This window comes from Cyanistes caeruleus, chromosome 6 (assembly GCF_971803275.1).
Source record: "Cyanistes caeruleus chromosome 6, bCyaCae1.hap1.1, whole genome shotgun sequence".
Classification (NCBI taxonomy): domain Eukaryota; kingdom Metazoa; phylum Chordata; class Aves; order Passeriformes; family Paridae; genus Cyanistes; species Cyanistes caeruleus.
The window spans coordinates 18,675,086-18,694,370 of record NC_141706.1 but is presented as its reverse complement, the minus strand read 5'-3'; the positions used below and the strand labels follow the sequence as shown (position 1 = coordinate 18,694,370).

Sequence of the window (19,285 nt, the reverse complement as noted above, 5' to 3'; positions counted from 1 at the left end):
CAAACACTGGCCTCATTCAGAAAAAGATGTGCAAGGGAGTATTGGAAAACCCTGGAAGTTTCATAAATCAGAAGAATCAGAGCAGCCATTAATGTGTGTTACCTTTTTCCTACAAATTCTTTTATATTTTCAAGTCTTTTCATCCTAAAGAAAATACATGTGACATTAAAGATAAGTTTGCTTTGGCTGAGTTTTTACTAATATTTTAAGATATACAGTAATAAAATGCATGGTTTGTTTTCCAGTGGTATATACAGGGCTAGAACACATTTTGTAAATACATCACAGGCCATCTTAAATCAACGTAACACATTTAAGTTAATTCAGTTCCTTCTATCAGCACAATATCACTAGCTCTAGGTTGCTCTTCTTAGCCATTTCCCTATTTCCTGTTTTTGATCCCCAGGGAAAAATTAACAAATCAGTTTGTTTAAACTCTTCTTGAAGCATTAGTTCTCCTGTTAACCCAAGTGACCCCAAAAATTCATTTGGAAAATAGAAAATCTAGTATACATCTGGATGAATATACACTATTGTAACACACACATATTAGCTACTCCTTCTGTATTGCTTAAGGGACCAAGAATACATTTATCTTTCATGGAAAATTCTACCTAGCACTAGAAGCAGCAAAAAAAAATAAATACACTGACATCATGTAATTCCCAAGGCAAACATTAATCAGTTATGAGAAATATTATGACACAGGTATTTCAGCTCTTTTTTCCTTGTGGGACTCATAAGGTAAATAATCTAAGCCATTGGATTGATTGTAGAAAGCATTTAAACCTATGATGTCAAGATATTTATGATTTGTGCAGATATTAATTTGCCAATACTTTTAACTCATGTGATTAGCTTTTTGCTATATATACAGAGGTTGAAATGATGGTACCTTTTAATGCTGAAACTGTTTTTGTGAGTAATGTAGAAATGGTATCCTACTGACTGAGAGTGGCACCAGGACTGTAACTTATCCACAACTAGACAGCACCATTTTCTTAGTTTATGCAGACATTTCAAACATTTTTTTTACAGAGAACATTCCAAAGAGAACATCTATTGAAACTGTAAGCAACCAAATATAAATTACTTTTGTCCTAATTATGTACTGAAAGTTTCAGTCAGGAAATTCCACTAATGCCAACTAAAGCTTTTTTCCCTGATAACATTTTTACAGGTTTTGACTTAGATTTATTTTCCCATATACTTAAGTGATCTTTCTCATGGGAATTTTTTTATTTGTCTATAGTAAAAAAAAAAACAACAAAATATTATTTTTTTGACATTTAGAAGGGTTTAGTCTGAAGTATCTAAGCATATGCTATCATGTCAAACTTTTTTCAGTTATTTTGGAAACTTTATACCCATAAAGATTAATCATACACAAAATTTTCCAATGTACCACAAGATACAGAAATCTCAATAGCAGGGATGTTTCAAATAGCATTCAATGAAAAGCAGATGTCCTTAAATAAGCTATATGTAAATACAGTAAATTAATTTAATATTTTGATTCTTTCTATATAGTGTAAAATATTGTAGGCATAATAAAAGTTAGGCACAACTGAAAAATACACAGAGGAGAAAATTTCATTTTCAAAAAATCAGCCTTTCTTCTATGTGATATCCTCATATAATGAAAAGTTCTGAAACATTAAATGTTTAATTTGGTTTTGATCCAAATCAGAAAAAAAAAACAACATTAAAATGTTTTGTAATGCAAAATAGACATCTCTAGCTTTTATCCACTCCACTCATTAACTTTTGTCAAATCAGTGCTATTCATTATATGGGTGAGTTTCTTTGTGAAACAGAAAATAAAACTAAAAAGTCCATAACTCCAATCCTCAAGTTGTTCAATTGCTCAATTTTGTGAAGAACCAGTACTTTTTTTTTCTTCTGTTTTTGTTCTTATCTTAGTTTTAGACATCTGGCTGGTTTCTGTTTCCCAGTGGGCATTTTCTTTAATGTATGGGATTTACAACACAGAAAAGAGGCTTCACCAAGTATCCAAGTGCCAATATTAGGTGTGATTAACTCCTATTCAAACACAGGATCTTAACTCATAGTTAATTTTTACAAGAAAAAAAAAAGTTGTTTTTGTTCCTGATGACCATACTTTATTTCCAATCTCTTTCCCTGCACTTTCTGGACAACCATTTTAATACCTGAAAGAGGAGGTCATTTTGATAATCATCCACTTGTGACTCACTCAGATTAACGTGCCTGGGTACATCTTCTTTTCTAAAATGCTTTTCACCTTTCCTTTTCCCAGTTTTGATCCAGCTTGCATGAGATTTTGTCCCACATGCATCATGACACGAAAATTCTATTTCTGTAAAAAGAAATCTGTAAAATGGACGTGAAGTAGAGCCAGAATAGCTCTGTATTTACAGAATACTAGTGTATCTAGTACATCTAAGCAAATATTGCTAATACCTTTAAGGATAAAAGGTGAAAATCAGAATTTGATTATGGACAACTTAAGATGAACCTTGTTATACTTACTCAACTAGAAAATTACAAGATTAAATCAAACTAAATTTAGTTCACAAAGATGCTTTGTTTTGTAACCCTTTAACCTTTCATATAGATTTTATAAAACCCAAGAGATTTAAATGACATTCAGACATTTCCATCTTTGTTTACATGGAACTCTTCATATGCAGAAGGACAAGTCCACGGGTGTACAGCTGAAATGCATAAAAACATAGATTTCAAGCATTTTCCTCCTTCAAGAACCACAAATAGTGGTGTATTAAAGTTATAATTAAAACATGTAACTTTCAAAGGCAGCATGTATGCTCAGAGTCTATGTGCTCTGCTTTGCATGTTTACACAAAGTCAATTTAACAGCAAAGATTCGAATTTTAGGTGTTGACACCAACCAAGTGTTACCAAACTTTGTCAGTAAACTGTGACCCACAATGGGTAAGTGAGGCAGCAAGAAAAAGATGTGGAGAAGAAACACCTTTTTGTGGAGGAATATTTGAGATCTGTTTCCCACTTGTCCCACCCACAGAACTCTAGTTTTCTGAGTACGGATCCAATTTGCAGGTATCCCTTTCTATTGGGCTGCTAGGGGTATTCAAATCCTAAAAACTATGCATTTATTAAAATATTGAATGAACTATAAAAAAACCTAAATCCTGGGCAATCACTGCTCAAAATTTCAATATTGCTACTTCAGGCAATATTATTACCTTATAATAAGGTCTTCTGTTTCATAAGTGTGACTAATATACCTGAATTCCTAGACATGAGACCTTGTGTTCAGCTGTGTTAAACACACACACAGGCCAAATGAACTCACTTAGCAGGAGTACTCAGACTAGATTGTAAAGCAGATTTATCTGTGCTATGATTTAATATTCCATTTCATTCAGCTGCCAATTTCACAAGAATTTTTTTCTAGTCCTTGATACAAAGCAAGAAATAGGGATTCACCTTTTCCCCACAAATTTAAACAATAACAATCTATCCTTGGATTTTTCAGACCTACTAGACAGTCTGCATCCACTTAAGACTTCTTGAGCGCTAAACAAACAAACAAGCAGCATTAATATGCTTGTCAGAATTTTATGGTGTAATACTTTATTAGGAACCATATTGCATCCCACTGCCTAATCTTAATTAAATTAGATAATTTTTTAATTACATACTGACTGGACTCCAAATGCCCAAGTGCAGCACTAGGCTAATTTGTTAATTGCTACCTATTTAATTTTATCTCTATGGTTCCTGTTTCATTATTACCTGAATAACATCTTTTTACATCTTGGCATTTTTTTCACCTACCCTTTGCCTTCTTGTTTCCCAAAGTTTTATCTTCTCTTCCTAGTATTTCTTCTACTGCATGTACTTCATTCATCTGGATTGAAACCATCTTTTTAACCTCTCATAGACTTCACAAAAAAAAAAAAAAATATTCTTGCTGTTTCAGAAAAACAGATCTCTGGCACTGACAGGATGTTAATAGCCCACAAAGCAAAGTTTTTAAATATAAGAAAAATCTACAGCTACTAATGTTCAGTTTTAATGCAATGTTTGTGTCTGCATTTCAACTCTTGTTGTCAATGTCAAAGTAACACTAGTGTATCAATAAAGGAGAAAATCTTTGAAAAAATAGTAGTGTAGAAAAAATTAGAATTGCGCTAGCAACAGGTCTGGAATTAGTAATATCTGCTCTTACGTTTTTATTATAATTTTGAGACTTACGGGTTTGGGGTTTTTTGTAAAATAAATTCCTTAGTATACCCCAAGGGAAATTAGAGAAACATTAGTAATACCTGAGTAGGCAATGTGACTACAATTTACAAATTAAGATCCAATTTCCAGTATTTTACTCTTTACCAGTTTCTTATTAAAAAAAAAACCAAAACAACAAAAAACAAAAACAACCCACAAAAAATAAAACAAACAAAACAAACCCAAAGAACCTTATCTCAGAAGTTCAAGCAAGGAAAAGGCTTCAGTGTTGCATTCTGAAGCTTTATCTGTCTTATTTTTATAACTTCCCGTCAATTTTTCGTATTTTCATAAACAAGAGCTAATCCCAAAAAACAACTAAAAAAAAAAATAAAACAAAGGTAAAAACAGTTAAGAAATCAAAGCACACCAATAAGCAGCAGTTTTAACCACACAAAGATCTTTACTGTGAGGGTGGTGAGGCACTGGAAGATGTTGCCCAGAGAAATTCTGGATGCCCCATCCCTAGAAATGTTTAAGGCCAGGTTGCATGGAGCTCTGAGCCTGCTCAAGTGAAAGCTGTCTCTGCCCATGGCAGGAGGAGGCTTGGAACAAGATAACCTTTAATATCCCTTCCACCCAGGCCATGCTATGATTCCATGATCATGCAAGCTGACAAAACCAGCAGACACTGGAAACCTGACCTGCAAACGAAAAGTCTCAGCCAAGAAAAATTTTAACTGGTGCTATTAAATAGAAAATAAAAGAACCTGAAACAAATTCCCAAACTAGGCTGAAAACCTAAGTCCCATAAGTACTATACCTGTGTTAAATTTCACATTGATTACCTCTGGTTGTCCAGTAAATCAAAAAGAAACAAAACATTTTACAACAAAATAATTATTAAAAATAATTACTAGGCTTCCTCATATGAAGATTCTGTGTCTTCTGTTATAAAAATACTGGCACAACAGATATGAAAGGTCCATTTAACTCATAAAGACTAAACAGACTGTAAAAATTGGTAGGACTTGGCCAAGTGATTGTAATTTCTTTGTGAAGCAGAAATTAATTTCAAGCAACTTCCTGAAAGCCATATTATATATGTCAGTTATCAAAATTAATAAAAATTCTGTAATTATTGGAAAGGTAGATGAACTGCAATGTAAAGGTAAGAGTGATAAGAAACTCACCTTGTGCCTAGGTATAGTATGAAGACATTACTTTTTACTCTTCATGCTGTTAAATATATTGAATCAGGGAATTCACATTGTTCATTGGAAGTCTTATTATATTCTTTTAACACCAAACTATCTATACAGACTCAATAAAAAAAAGTACTGTGAGTTATAATATCAAACTAGGGCCTAATCCTGTATTAGGCATAAAGAAGAGGAAAAGTAAAACATACCTGTAAATAGCAATTGTGCTTTGCTTTGTGCCACTAAAATGAACCTTAACGTTTTTTATGTTTTAACTGCCCCATAAGAGAAAATCTTTCTATTCAATTGACCACTGCACACTTCACATTTATGTTTCAACATAGAGATTATAAAACAAAGATGTTCAGCAACCACAGGTGTTTATCAAAATTTTTGGATTGAAGATACTTTCTACGGCAGAGCACTGTGAATATTCCTTATGTTCTGCAGCCAGCCATAAAGAAATCAATGTCTCTTACACACCTCTTATCTTCTGATGATCTCGCTCATCAGTTTACTTTAGAGATACTTTTGAACCCACAATTTGCGAGCCGGTTTGAAATTTTCCGTAATGAGTTCTCTTATCCCTAGTTCAAAGTAAATCTGGAACTCAGGATTGGGGGGGAATGATTTGGCTACTGCGTGCACAAGGTAATTATTTCCTTTCTAAAAGTTTAACCTTACACTTTCAGTTTAACGTTATTGAGATTAAATCATCAGCTTTAAATATATGGATATCACAACCAGCCAAAACACGCAGAATATAGCTTTAGCACCACTTTCGCTATTCTTTATTAGTCTTCTAGATTCCTGGGTCTGCTGTGAGACAAAAGAGGCTATTTGACATTGTACAGGGGGTTCAGGAACTTTATCAGGAGCAACCGAAAAATTATGGGAAATCATTGCAGTGTTCTGTCCCTGGAGAGTATTAATACAACAGGGCATCTGGCCACTGCATAATCCTCTGTGTTGGCCATTCAGAGGGGAATAATGCAAAATTAGTAAAACCTTAGCATTCGTCTCACCTGTAGTATTCTCTCACACCAGCTAACACAACACGTTGTAAGATGATGCAAAGACACACAAAACTGCCTTTTCTCAGCACTACACTGGTACAGTGAGAGCATGTTCAGGTTCAAAAGTTGGGTGAAAAGAGTGGTAGAGCAGGTATAAGCGGCCCGCTTATTCCTGAGGCACAATAGGAGGCATGTATTTCTTCTGTGATAAAATATCAGTGAGCCATTTTATTCTACATGTAGAATCAGATAAAACACAACTTTTCAGGAGGTAGTCACTGAAACCTAAAGAAGAATTAATTTCAGATAAGCTCATGCTGCTTTTGTGTTCCCTCCCCTTAATCACTAGAGTGATTTTCCCTAATTTAAATAGAACATCATAGGAAAATGTTAAGAGTCTTGAATGCCTGTGTACCTGCATGTCACTGTACATGAAAGGGAACTTAAGGGAGGAAAAAATCCTTGTTAATAACTCAGCATAGAGATAAATTGAAAGAATTATGCCAAGATCTAACTTCACAGCAGTAAGACAATGCATCTCATCATTTAATATGAACAAAATGACAGAATATTGAACACTTCACCCAACTAATGTTTTGAAGTTTAGGAAAACTTGGGAAAGATGTCTGAGGCAAGAAGTATATTGGGCCATTTGTCCCAATTTTCATTCTTAAAAATCATATTCCAATTCTTCCTACTACTGCTTTCTGCTTGTGAAATATTGTTTTATGCAGAGCAACTTAGATTTTTCAATACAAGTGTGACAACTATGATAGTCAGTGAGAAGAAATACAGGAAGCTCAAAACAATGCAGAGTAGAAAGTACTTGTAACCTGGTCTAGCATCCTTTCAGACACTCCCAGAGAGGCAGGGAGGATGGCTGACCAGCAGCACCAGTTTTATGGGAATATTTGAATACATGTTTTGTTGCTGCCATAGAGTACATCATAGATTACATAGAGTACACCTTCAGGTAAATTTGGAATATACAAAACAGGTCCAAGCTCACTAATCATTTTTGGTAATACTGTCTCCAAGTTTATGAAACTGTACACTTGTGATGACTTTTAATTAACATTGATTTGACCATGATATGGCATCCATTACTATAGAACATACAGTAGAGAGAAAACAAGTGAGCATATGGCTGAAAATTTGCAGAATTGTTTTGATAATATTAACGCTACCTCAAAATATAACACTTATATAACACTTAGATAATTAATCAACTCAGAAATAAATCATTCTACCTAGGCAGAATTCTATTCTAGGAAAGGCAAATTCTATTCTAATATCAAACAACTGCTGCTTTACAGTCAAGAAAGAGAAAGGACACAAGACATGAAAAAACAACTTGCTTTCCAGCATTGCCACAGTCTGAAATTCTACCAACTTACTTGCTCTGTCACAAAGGAGGATGACCCCCTCGTGATTTTAAATAGAACTGCAAGGGTCCGTCAAGTTTCCAATGTGGCAGAAATTATGACATTGTACCTGGAAAATGTACATGTTACTTAGCTAAAATTAAGCACAGTATATAAATATCTGCTGACTCAAAAGGGAGCATACTGTATGCTTTGGCATTCCCAGTGTTTCACAGGGACTACAGAATTAGATCTTCTCATCAGCAACTGCTGTCAGTTGTTGTAAGACGTACAGAGAGCATGCAATAATGAAAGAAAGAAGAGACTTCTGTTTTCCTTTAGGTTATTGTGTTGATGAAATTGTCTGTTTAAGTACTGGATTGTAACAGTCACAGAAAGAAGCTATTCTGAATACAGAACAGGTTTGTGTGGCTTGTAGCCACTGTGCTGCCTAATTTTATAGGAGAGTTAGCTGTTATGTACACAGCAGAGACTGTGTTATTGTAGTTTTATGAATCCACCCAGAATCCAAGCCCCCCTTGGTGTTTCCAGCCAGCACTTCCAACTCGAGTATGGTTCCATGTGATGAACACAATGTAGATGCTGTTATCTGCCTGCCCCCAGTTCCATTAAACACTTAAGCAAGAGCTTAGACCTTCACAGATATACTGTATCTCATAAGCTAAGCATTTATTTGTGCCCAGAGCTGGACCTTCAGATGAACCTTGAAAGATAAGTAATTTCAGTGTTCTCACACAGCACAATTGAGTTGACAGTCTCAGCAGTCCCAAATCATCTTTTTTCTCTTAATTGGTACATCCCTGAATAGAACTTCATTTAATCACAGATGGAGGAACTGGCACAATTTAAAGATTTCCTGATACAGTTTAAAGTTTTCCAGGTTTTGTTTTTCTATTGCTTTGGTTTTTTCAAAGGGTTAATTTGCTCTTATACATATTAGTTAAACTTAGGTAAATCAGAGTATAACAACATTTTTTTTTAAAAAACTACTCAAAACATGACAATACATTCTGTTGCAAAAGATATGGGTGTAAGTTATTGGGGTTTTCAATTACTCTGGGCTCAGTTTTCTCCTGTGAAGTTAATTTTGCTACTATCAGGTTTACTGTTACCTTCAGCAAGAAGGTAACAGCAAGAACATCCTCCTTTATATATAAGTGATACCAATGAGGTTTGCCATCACAGGATCACACACAAAAATACTTGTAGAACACATTAAATAATGCAGTAGTAACACTATCATATATTGATTTGGGCTAAAGATTTTTTGGGGGGGGAAAAAGAAGACTATATTGAAAGATGCAATTAAGCTGGAAAAACAGTATGATATGTATTCTAAAATTATATACTTGGCCATTCAATTTTCTAAGTGTAAACCCAAATGCTTTGTCTTCCGGCTTAATTTTAGCTCCATTCTACTGCAGGTAAGTCTTCTGCAAATTCTAGCCTGAGGGTATACTTTTTTCCTTTGTGTTTAATGCTGTTTGAAGCTGCGTGAGTGGAACTTGTGAAATTCCCAGCATCACAAGAGAGGTTTGTTTTTCCATTTAACCCCTGAGTTCTAACTTGTGTTCACAAATTGTCTGAGCAATATGCTACATGCAGCACTTTCCACATGCTGATACAGATGCTGGGCTCCATTCACATGAAAGCAGAACATGTTTATTTAAATATTGACTGCACTTAGACATCAGTATTTTTGCTATGAAAGCTGCACCTGAATGTTGTGGAATGTGAGGAGGATCTAGATAAAACTCACAGTACCTTTTTTTCAGTAAGAACATAAGTTCAGTGTGAGTAAGAAAACAGACCAACAAAGAATGCACCAACAATCATAGGAAGGAAAGATTTAAATTACATGGGTAGCTATCTGGCAAAGACTACAGTGGTTTATTTTTATAGACAAAATGAAAGTCTTATATAAACAGAGGAGGAACTGAATGTACTAGCTTTAAGGCTTTATTCAAAGAGCTTACACCTGAAGTTAATATATTTTTAGAACTGATAAAACAAATGTAATTTAGAGTGCTCAATGTGCTAAATCTACTTGGCATGCTCTACAGCTTCCTCTTTGCTGCTGTAAGATTCGCTGCCTATAGCTTTTGGCAGTCCCAACAGAGCCAGCTCTTTCCACTAACAAAATACAAAATGCAAAATTAATAAAAGGACCCTTTGAAACTGACTAAAGTGCCTCAGGCAAACTATCTGCCCAGCAGCTGGTTAAAATTTAATCAGTTTTTTTTTCCAGTCCTGTATATCTTTTGTATGGAGCTCCCCAGATTGAGTGCGGTCAAAGTTTGTTAAAAAGGAAGAATAGATAAGTCTCTCTCTTTCAGTAAATTAGCAGCAAAGCTAGTTAATTTCTGTTTTTTATTGACAAATTGAGCTAATTGTTTTAATTTCCCCAAACGCATCTAAAAGATCTATCGACAGGTTTTATCTAAATATAAGAAAATTAATGCAGAAAGCCTGATTTGGATCGTGGTGAAATTGCGATGCTTTTTACCATCTACTATTGCTTTAAATCTTTAAATAATTTTTGTGGAGGTGGGTTTCAGCAGTCATGCTGATTTTAAGCATTAACACTATATGTTACAGATGAGGAATGTAGATTCACTGAGCAGTCAGATGCAAAATATAGGGTTGCTCTTCAGTTCATTTAGTTTTCATACTTAAAGACTGTTTCCAAGCATTCAAGTGAAAAGGAGGCATTTTCATGAGCCACAGAGTACTTTAAGAGTGGACTTGCATATGTAGATCAGGTTCCTTTCTAGTATCAGTCTCATCCTTGAAATCTTAGGCTAAACCTTCAAAAGTAACTACATGCAAAAAGGGTTTCTCATAGTTTAGAACTTTAATTCCAGGCATATATTTCCATGCACTAGACTGATCATATAAAAATTTACCTCTGATTGAATACAACTTTCAGCTGCAAAAATTGTAGCAGATGGCATTTTTCAAGAACTCCCAATAAGCTCACACACTCTATTAGCATATGCTTTATCATAACACCCAGGAACTGTAGGCTTAGGAAAGGACTCCATTGCATTTCATTTATTATGGTCACACCATGAGAGTGTGGAAGTTTCCCCAGAATGCCTGATGTAGAAAGACAGAAAAGCTGTTCTAGGAAGCAAATAAGTGAGCATAAAAAGCATGAGGGTATTTGTTAAATGTATTTACTTATTAGAAAAAGGATGGACTTTAAAAATTAACTTTGGGTATGACAGATGTTTTTGGTTTTTTTGTTCAGTACCATTAACACGTATAACCAATTAGATTTAAGACAAAAGCTACATTTTTCTAATTTAATACATCTTTGCTTGAATTGCAATTACAAGTCTACCCAAAATACGGACTTCATGGTAATTTTACTTTGGTATACTACCTGCTAGCAATGCATGCATGGACTTTTATTAACAGTATCACAGTGGTGTCAAGTCATATTTAGAAAGCATGGTAAAGAAGTTTATTGTGGTTTATAGTGCCAGTGTAAAATGGATTCCATGAAATCTGATGTCCAGCAACATCTCCGTATCTGTGTGGTGACATCCCTCTGCATCCCTGCTGGCCTCCATAGATTCACAGGTGGCCACATCTGGGTGTAAAGTACTGTCCAATGAATTTCTGCTGCCAGGATCAGTCACCTCTAATAGGTTGAATGCATTTGCATTCTGCAATGCCTTATTTTTCCCCAAATTTTCATTTACAGAAATAGAAAATATATAAGAACACTCAAGTCCTTCAAAATAGCTGGACAGCTTGGTATTCAGTAAATTATTGGTACAGACAGCTCCCTTATTAAAGTCCCCTCACTAGGATGTATTTATCCTAATGCTCTTGCAATGGTAACTAATGAGTTGCTGCACTAACATTGTGCTATGTAAGACACTGCCTCAGGCTCTACAAGGAGCCCTGAAGGCCTCAACTACACCAATGCATAAACAGATTCAGCAGCAGGTGGAAATGCTTTCAAGCTATTTACCTTGAGCAGATCATATGTCTTTCCCTAAATAACCAAGATAATATGGCAAATAAAATCTCCAAGCAGATCCTGCTTACAGGCAAGGATTTTGACAAATTATTTTCTTCATAATCCTAATGTCTATTCTTTATTGATATGGCTCTCTACTTACTTTTAGTAAAACCAAATATCATTAATTGCAAATTGCAAAGTTCTCTCTTCATTCTTTAACAATGTAAAAATAAGGATATGAATACTAAAGCATTGTACATAGAGTTGTATAAATCTGTGTTTAACTGACAGAAACAAACCAAAACTGCAAACTCTACATTTTAACGGAATATTCACTGGGAGAAATAAATTCCTTTCATCACAACAATTCAGTTATGTTTATCCATCCTGGTATACTCTCTGTTTTTTTAATATACTCTGACGTTACTCACTCTTTCATTACCATCCTATTATTAATAAAACAGAATGGTGTTGCATTAGCAGCCACCATCCACCTCTGTAATGTATAATTTCTAATGTTCATGAAGGCCTGACAATATCTAGTTGAGGAGAAACTGGGCTTTCTGTACTGCTACAATTGGATGACCAGAATTCCATGCCCTTTTTGTGCTCAGCTCGGGAAACTGTGCTGGCAGCTCTGGTATGAATCCCCACCTCTACCACAACTTAGGTTCAGCCACAGCACTGCTATTTTATGTATCCTACAGACTGAGGGGCTGCTCACAGCAAATTTTCCTTGGAGCTTCTGTAGCTCAGCCTGGCGTGTTATGGAACAATCACATCCAAAAACTGCATAAGAAAAAAATGACGTCTTTGAGGTAAACATGAGATGAGTAAGCATTTATACACAGGGTTACTTTGGGATAAATTCCATCCTTTGACATCTCATGAAATCCACGGCCTAGAAGTTGTCTCATCACCATAGAGAAAGAGCAGCTGGATAACTTATTCTTAAGAGATAGGAAAAGAGACATCCTCCATATAGATCAGCATTTGGAAAATTTGTCTGACATGCAAAGTATCCTGGCCTTTGCAGGTTCTGAGGACACTTGTCTGGATAGCCATTAGGAGATGAAAGAAATAAGTTAATTTCCCTCTCTATATAATTATGTGAAGTACAACAAGTTATAACCAATGAATGGGAGAATTCCTAACTAGAAAATCCTTTTTCAGATTGACTGCTAGCATGAGATCTTGCACAGGGAGTGCTCTTGAGATAAAAGGGAAGAAGCATCATGTTCTTCTCACATTTGCACTGTGCAAGCCTCAGGTCTGTACGAGTCTTCAATAAATCCTTACCTTAATTGGACCCCTCAGGAAAGACAGGTAGAGGATACCTTTAGTGTGAATTGTAATAGGATCTGTGGAAAGATTTATAAGAGATGTTGGCAGTCTTTATGTGTTCTTGATGGCCCACAGCGACCCAGTTAAGTATTGCAGTTCAGCATTATATACTTCTACCAAAGAATGCCTCACCTGCCAAATTGTCTTCCTTACTGCACTCAGACTGTCCAGAGTGGATTCCTTTTTTTTATATATTACTAAGAATTAGGACATGCCTAAGGGTTTTGTAAATTTGCTTGGAAAAAAAACTTTTACAAACCTAGTTATCTGCTCAAGCTAACTAACATCTCAAGAGTTAAGTTTTTGCATCACCCAAACCCATTCATGGCAGGGAGAGGAACTACCTTTGTTGTGTTTCCAAGGATCTTCACTCCAATTTCAACACTTCTGTAAAGTGCATCTGTCACATGATCTCTTCTGCACTTAATATAGAAAATTCCAAAATTCCAAAGAAATAAAAAATTCCTTGTTTTTTTTTTAGGATATGAGCAGGACTGCTGAAGTGAGCTGCAGTGAAATGAGCACAGAAAGACCACAGTTTCACGTCTGTGAGTAACATGAACCTAAATTTGTTTGAGTAGTTCTAACTAATTAGAAGATAATGAAGAAGACATCAGATATTCTACTCAGAAGTAGCAAAGTACATTCACTCTCTATAAAGTCATTTCCCTTCTCTTTTTTTAGCATTGGGAGGACTAGAAAGGAGCTTTGTACATTTTATGAGAATCTAAACAGGAATCCATTCCTGATTATTATCAAAGAATTGTCACTCAGTCTTACAAAAGCTGTGGGAAACCTTTCAAATTAACCAAGCCTGGATAATTATTTGGCACACATTGATACACCTCTTTAAATGAATAAAAAGTATCTGTATGGAAACTAAAGTAAATAATAACAGATACATAGACAAACAGCACTAATTACTTATATACCAATAGTAGTGTAACTCAGACACGTATCAAGACAGTAAAAAAAAAACAGTTTTACCCACTATCCATTTTATTCCTTATCCAAGGACATCAGGCCTGGGACGTTAAAGATCTAATATTCATTTATGAGCTGAATAGACTGAGACACAATTATTAAAATCCTTTAAATTATACCAATAGCCTTGATGTATGAATTATTCTGCAATATACAAGAAAGGTTTAAAGCCTGGTGGCAAACTTTCAGATCACTAGGTTTAATGGTAAGATAATTAAGATAAAGTGTGTTTGATTACCAAGTACAATTAATCTGATGTGTGATTAATTTGAAGAATGTGGAGATTTGAGTGACACACATGAAATACACAAAAAGAGTGTCTGATTAGGAAGAGAAATGTGTAATAAAGTACTTTCAGAAGAATAAAATCAAAGACACAATATAGGCATAATGTTCTAGAAGTAAGTTCTATTTGCTGGAGGATCAATTACAAGTTATATCAAAATCGAAAGCTTAATTCTGGTCTTTTCAGGTCTCTGGAGACTGAGAGGAGCACAGGCTCAGACTCAGTCTACTATCCTGAATTCAGTAACCCCTACTTGTTACACAGTGGTGATGAAATACCCTGAACTCAGACGCATGATTTTCCTAAACTTTTACAGGAACAGTTAGCAAAAAGGCAGTAATCCTCCCACCCTTTGCATCTGTTCGTCTTTATGAGAACTCATTTCTCATTTACAGAGGGTCAGGTTCTACCATCATTAACACAGAGTGGAAACTGTTTTCTCAGTAGTGCTAAGAAAAGTAGTAGGGAGGTATGTAAGGAGCAGAAGTCACTCTGGATTTAAGTGACAACATCTGAAATTAAAGGGACAGAGAATGTTAGGCTCTCATTAACTATCACCATTAATTAAGGAAACTCTGTAAAGATATGTCTAAACTCAGTCCATAATGTAAACACTTTGCAAATCCTATTGAGTCCTGTGAGCAAATCCACCACCTAGAAGAAATATGTTCCAGAATTACTTGGGTTTCGTATTGTATGTATACATAACTGAGACACATGTACTAATACATCAGCTAAAATTAGCATAACATTAATTTAAATGCAGGGATCGTTTAAATAAAAATCAAAGAACATAAAATAGCCTTAATCTTTATACTGTAGCAGCTTTACCCAAGCTTATCTCAGTAAGCATCATGACATTGCCTAACAGTTGTATAGAGTACACACAGAGAACTACTGGAGCTTTTATTTTGCCAGAAACCACAGACATTTGTTTTTATTAGCATATCTGAGGTATACTAACTTGGTGCCTGTAGTGTGAAAAAGACAGGTATTTAAGTAACCATCTAAAAGTAGAATTATGGACAATTTGCATACCTTTCATGGCTCTGTCTTTTGTAAAAGGGTGAAGCAACAGTGACCACATGAATTTCCACCCATTGCTCCACTTTCTGATATTTAAATGCTTTAAATTATCAAATTGAAAGTGGACATGTGGGTCTTTCAATTATATTCAGAGACAAAAAAGAAGATCAGGGCAATTTGGCTCTATGTATAGCTTATATTCAACTAACACTTCTGAAAGAACTTCATCCACAAAGGTTCCACGCCTGCAAATTTAGGTAGAGAAATAAGTTTTTCCCATTTTCCCCCTCAAATTCCACCAATTTTCCACTTCTGAACACATTTCCCACTCCCTAAATGAATTTGGTCTATTATCACACCTTGATAAACTGAACTACAAACAGCAGGATTAGGGAGCACAGTGACCTTCCCAGAATACTGACTTGTAGCTCAGTCTGTTGTGTTTGATGGAGAGCCCATGCTAAGAAAAACAATCTGTATCTACTTCCACATGTAGCCAAATGTCAGGATGAATAATTTTCCTTGAAAGAATTCCAAAGGCTATGTCTAGGCATTATGAATGACTACAGGACCTTTATATGTGGTACGTGTTCTACCATGGTTTTGAATGAGTATCCTTCACATGACAGTTTGGGAATAAGGAAGTAAACATTCAGGAACATAGAAGTGGAGTTTTAGAAAATGCTTAATGTTTTCAACATCAGCTCAGCAACTACTTGAGATAAAAATCCATATGAAAATTCAAAAAATGCATGATTAACAGGCCACTGGCTGACAGTGCAAGACCAACAATTTTCTTGTCTGAAAATTGCACTACAAAAATATATATTAAGTTTTTAAATCACATTTCAAAATTAACACTTTCGGTGCAGATATAATGGAAAAGGAAAAAAAAAAAGAAAAGAGGTTTGCTCTAGAGTTGAGTGGTAGTAAATTTCAAAGTAAACATTAATGTAAATACGAAGTATTAAATCAGAAATTAAAGCCAATTGAAAGATACTGAGATGGGGGTGGTATAAGAATGTAACATTGAAAATGCTTGATATGTATTTCTCAAAACTGCAATTTCTCCCTTTTATTTTTGTTTTTGGCTAGCTGTTATTTCTGCTGTTATGTTTTGGTGTTTTTCCTTTCTTCTGTTGTTTTGGTTTTTAGTGGTTATTTTTTCAAATACTGAACCAGTATTTCTCACTGGAATCCATGTGATACCTAACGTGAGTGCTTTTTACAGCACATCTTAGAGCTTCTGGGAATATTACTAGTATGTGGATTTTTTTTCTTTTATCTGCAAGACTAAAAGATATTGGTTCAAAGAGGTGTGTTTGAGTTGATTATTTTCTTCATTTATCTTTAGTTTTAGATGCTCATCAAAACCTAGATTTGAGATAAAGTTATAGAATGGAATGCAATGTATGTAAATGTTAGAAGATTTGATAGACCCCTGTCATGGAGTTACTTTACCTTTAAGGGAGTTGGAGTTGCTGGGAAGTGCTTGGAGTCTTTTCTCCTGACCAATTATCGGTCATTGCTAGGAATTGACAGCAGTTTAGGCCATTGAAAAGTGGGATCAACTTGTGAACCCTACCTTAAAATGTAAAAGCAGAGCTCTCTGGGTTCTCTTTGTTTTCTGACTGTGGAGGGTGGCGGAGCTCCAGGCCTCCCATCCCTGCCCAGGCCATGCGGCCGGGCGGGGACGGGGCCAGGCCTGCTGCGTCTCCTGGCCGGGAGATGGGGGGGGCCTGGGGAAGGTTTTCCTCGGGCCCGGGCCGAGCCGATCTCTGGCTCGGCTGCAGTTTTTGCTGTAACTACATTCACTAGAAACTGCCCAGTGAAGAAAGAGGGAGGCCCTGGACTTGCAGCGGGTTGGAGCAGAGACTACACGCTCCAGAGCAGCCATGAGGAACTTCCCATCGCAGACGGCTCCAGCTCCAGCAGAGATCTCCAAACCATCTACAAAAGCCTGGGCAAGATGTTAACTCTTTCATTACCCAGATGAGACTTGCGGATTAATCTTTTTATCCAGAGAGAGAGACAGAGAGAGATCAACATGAAAAGAGACTTTATAAACTACCAGTGACAGGAAAGAAAAGAAGCTTCAGGGAAGGTAGAGAATTAAGAAGATGCTTTAATTAAGCAATATCTCCCTGTTAAAACTATGGAGATGGACAATGAAGTCTTGAAAAGAACTCCTTTAATTCATGATATAGGATCTAGAGAGGAATAGTGTTCAAAGTGTAAATTTGAGTAAAGAGTAATTATAGTATAGTGAAGTACTGGGAGATTAAAAGCCTTGAGAGGCCATGAGAAAACTGTTGAGAGAATTGAAGCCCTGAGAGGCCATGAGAAAACTGTTTTCTGGTGAAGCTCACAGAAACAGATGAAGAAGACCTTTTTTGCCTTTGAATAACTTATCCTTAAAAATGCTATCTCTAGACGCATAGCCCATACATACTTCAGAGTGATGTGAAAATGGGAGGAGTGAACTCTAATAATAGCAGCTCTGGGCAGCTAACATTAGGGCAATAGAAAACTATAACAAAAATAGTTTTCTTGTGAGAAACTCCATAAATTAACAGGAAGAAACTTCTGTTTCTTTATAAAGATTGGTAAAAAGACTAGCAAGAATTAAGACTGTTTTAACCATCAGAGTTCCAGAGTTTTTGTCTCTGTTGTCATGTGAACAAGGGAATAGTGGGTAGATAGGGGATGGAAAGGTTTTTCTAGAAGTTTATTCTGGTGTTCTTATTATTGTGGTTTGTCAATAAACTTTCTTTTTTTTCCCCTTTTAAGTTGTATGCCTGTTTTGCTCTTACTCTAATCCATATCTCACAGCAAGAAGTAAGTAATTTTCTTAGTTAGTGGTTTAAAACCACGACAACCACTTACAGTTCTTCGTGGTAAGACATTTATTTTGTCTTACCTGGTTCATGTTGCTCCAGCATAATATACATGACTTAAAAGTAAAAAAACCACCTTTTTGATTACAAAGCTTAAGACAGTCACAAATATATTGTCTTGTGACAGTGTTACCATGTCATAGACCAAGTTTCAGAGCCAAGAACACAGCAAAATCTTCCCAAGATGGATATCCTCCTTACTGTCTGTCAGATAATGATAGGGAAGAGTCAAGGGCATCTCAACTTGAATTAAATATGAAATACCTGCTCTGTTATTTATCTGATGTTTCTACTACTGAGATCCTCAACATCAAAACAACAGAAATATTTTTAAATTAGGAAACTGTCTGTCACCAGAGGAATTGTAGACCCTACAGGTGCATATACTGAGAACTACCCTAATGAAGTTTGGCTTTTGTTTCTCTCAAAGATAAATTAACAAGCACAATTCAAACACCTTGGTCAGAAGTTTTAAGTATACCATACAAGAGACTTTTAGAGAAGGAGGTATTGCAGTTCACACACAGAAATTTTCTGATCTCCTTATGCATTTTTCAATTGATGGGATGACAGACCAGCTTTAATACCACCTTGAGAAGAAAGCAGCCAATATAATCACAGTGAATTACAAAACTGATGGCCCTTCCTCTACTTAAAATTAGTGGAGCACAAGAATGGCTTTCAGAAATTATCTAGCCTTCCTCCTGACCCCCAAATCTTAGTCAGCTGCCTGTCCTAATGAGGCAGGTCAACACGTATTCCAATCTCCAGGAGCTGACCAGCGACCTAAACAAATTGATAGTTGAGGAAAAAGGTGAAAACACCAATTAAAAATTCATTTTGTCATCCAGTTTAGACTATCTGTGCCTCAGACTGATGACTGAACCATAACCTACCTCGTTAGCCTCCATTTCAAAAAACATACAGCTACAGTGGCTATGCAGATCTGCTATATTTTTATTTATAGACAAGAAATTC

General features: G+C 35.7%; 1 long non-coding RNA gene across 1 annotated transcript; it reads right to left on the bottom strand.

Annotated features, from left to right (window-relative positions):
* Window positions 1–172: 172 nt before the first annotated feature.
* On the bottom strand, window positions 173–17,216 carry LOC147652488 (uncharacterized). Its single transcript, XR_015288066.1, has 5 exons — window positions 16,872–17,216; window positions 13,459–13,621; window positions 13,070–13,131; window positions 3,802–3,874; window positions 173–2,696 (listed from the first exon to the last, which is right to left on the bottom strand). It is a non-coding gene; the product is annotated as an uncharacterized LOC147652488 (long non-coding RNA).
* Window positions 17,217–19,285: the final 2,069 nt, after the last annotated feature.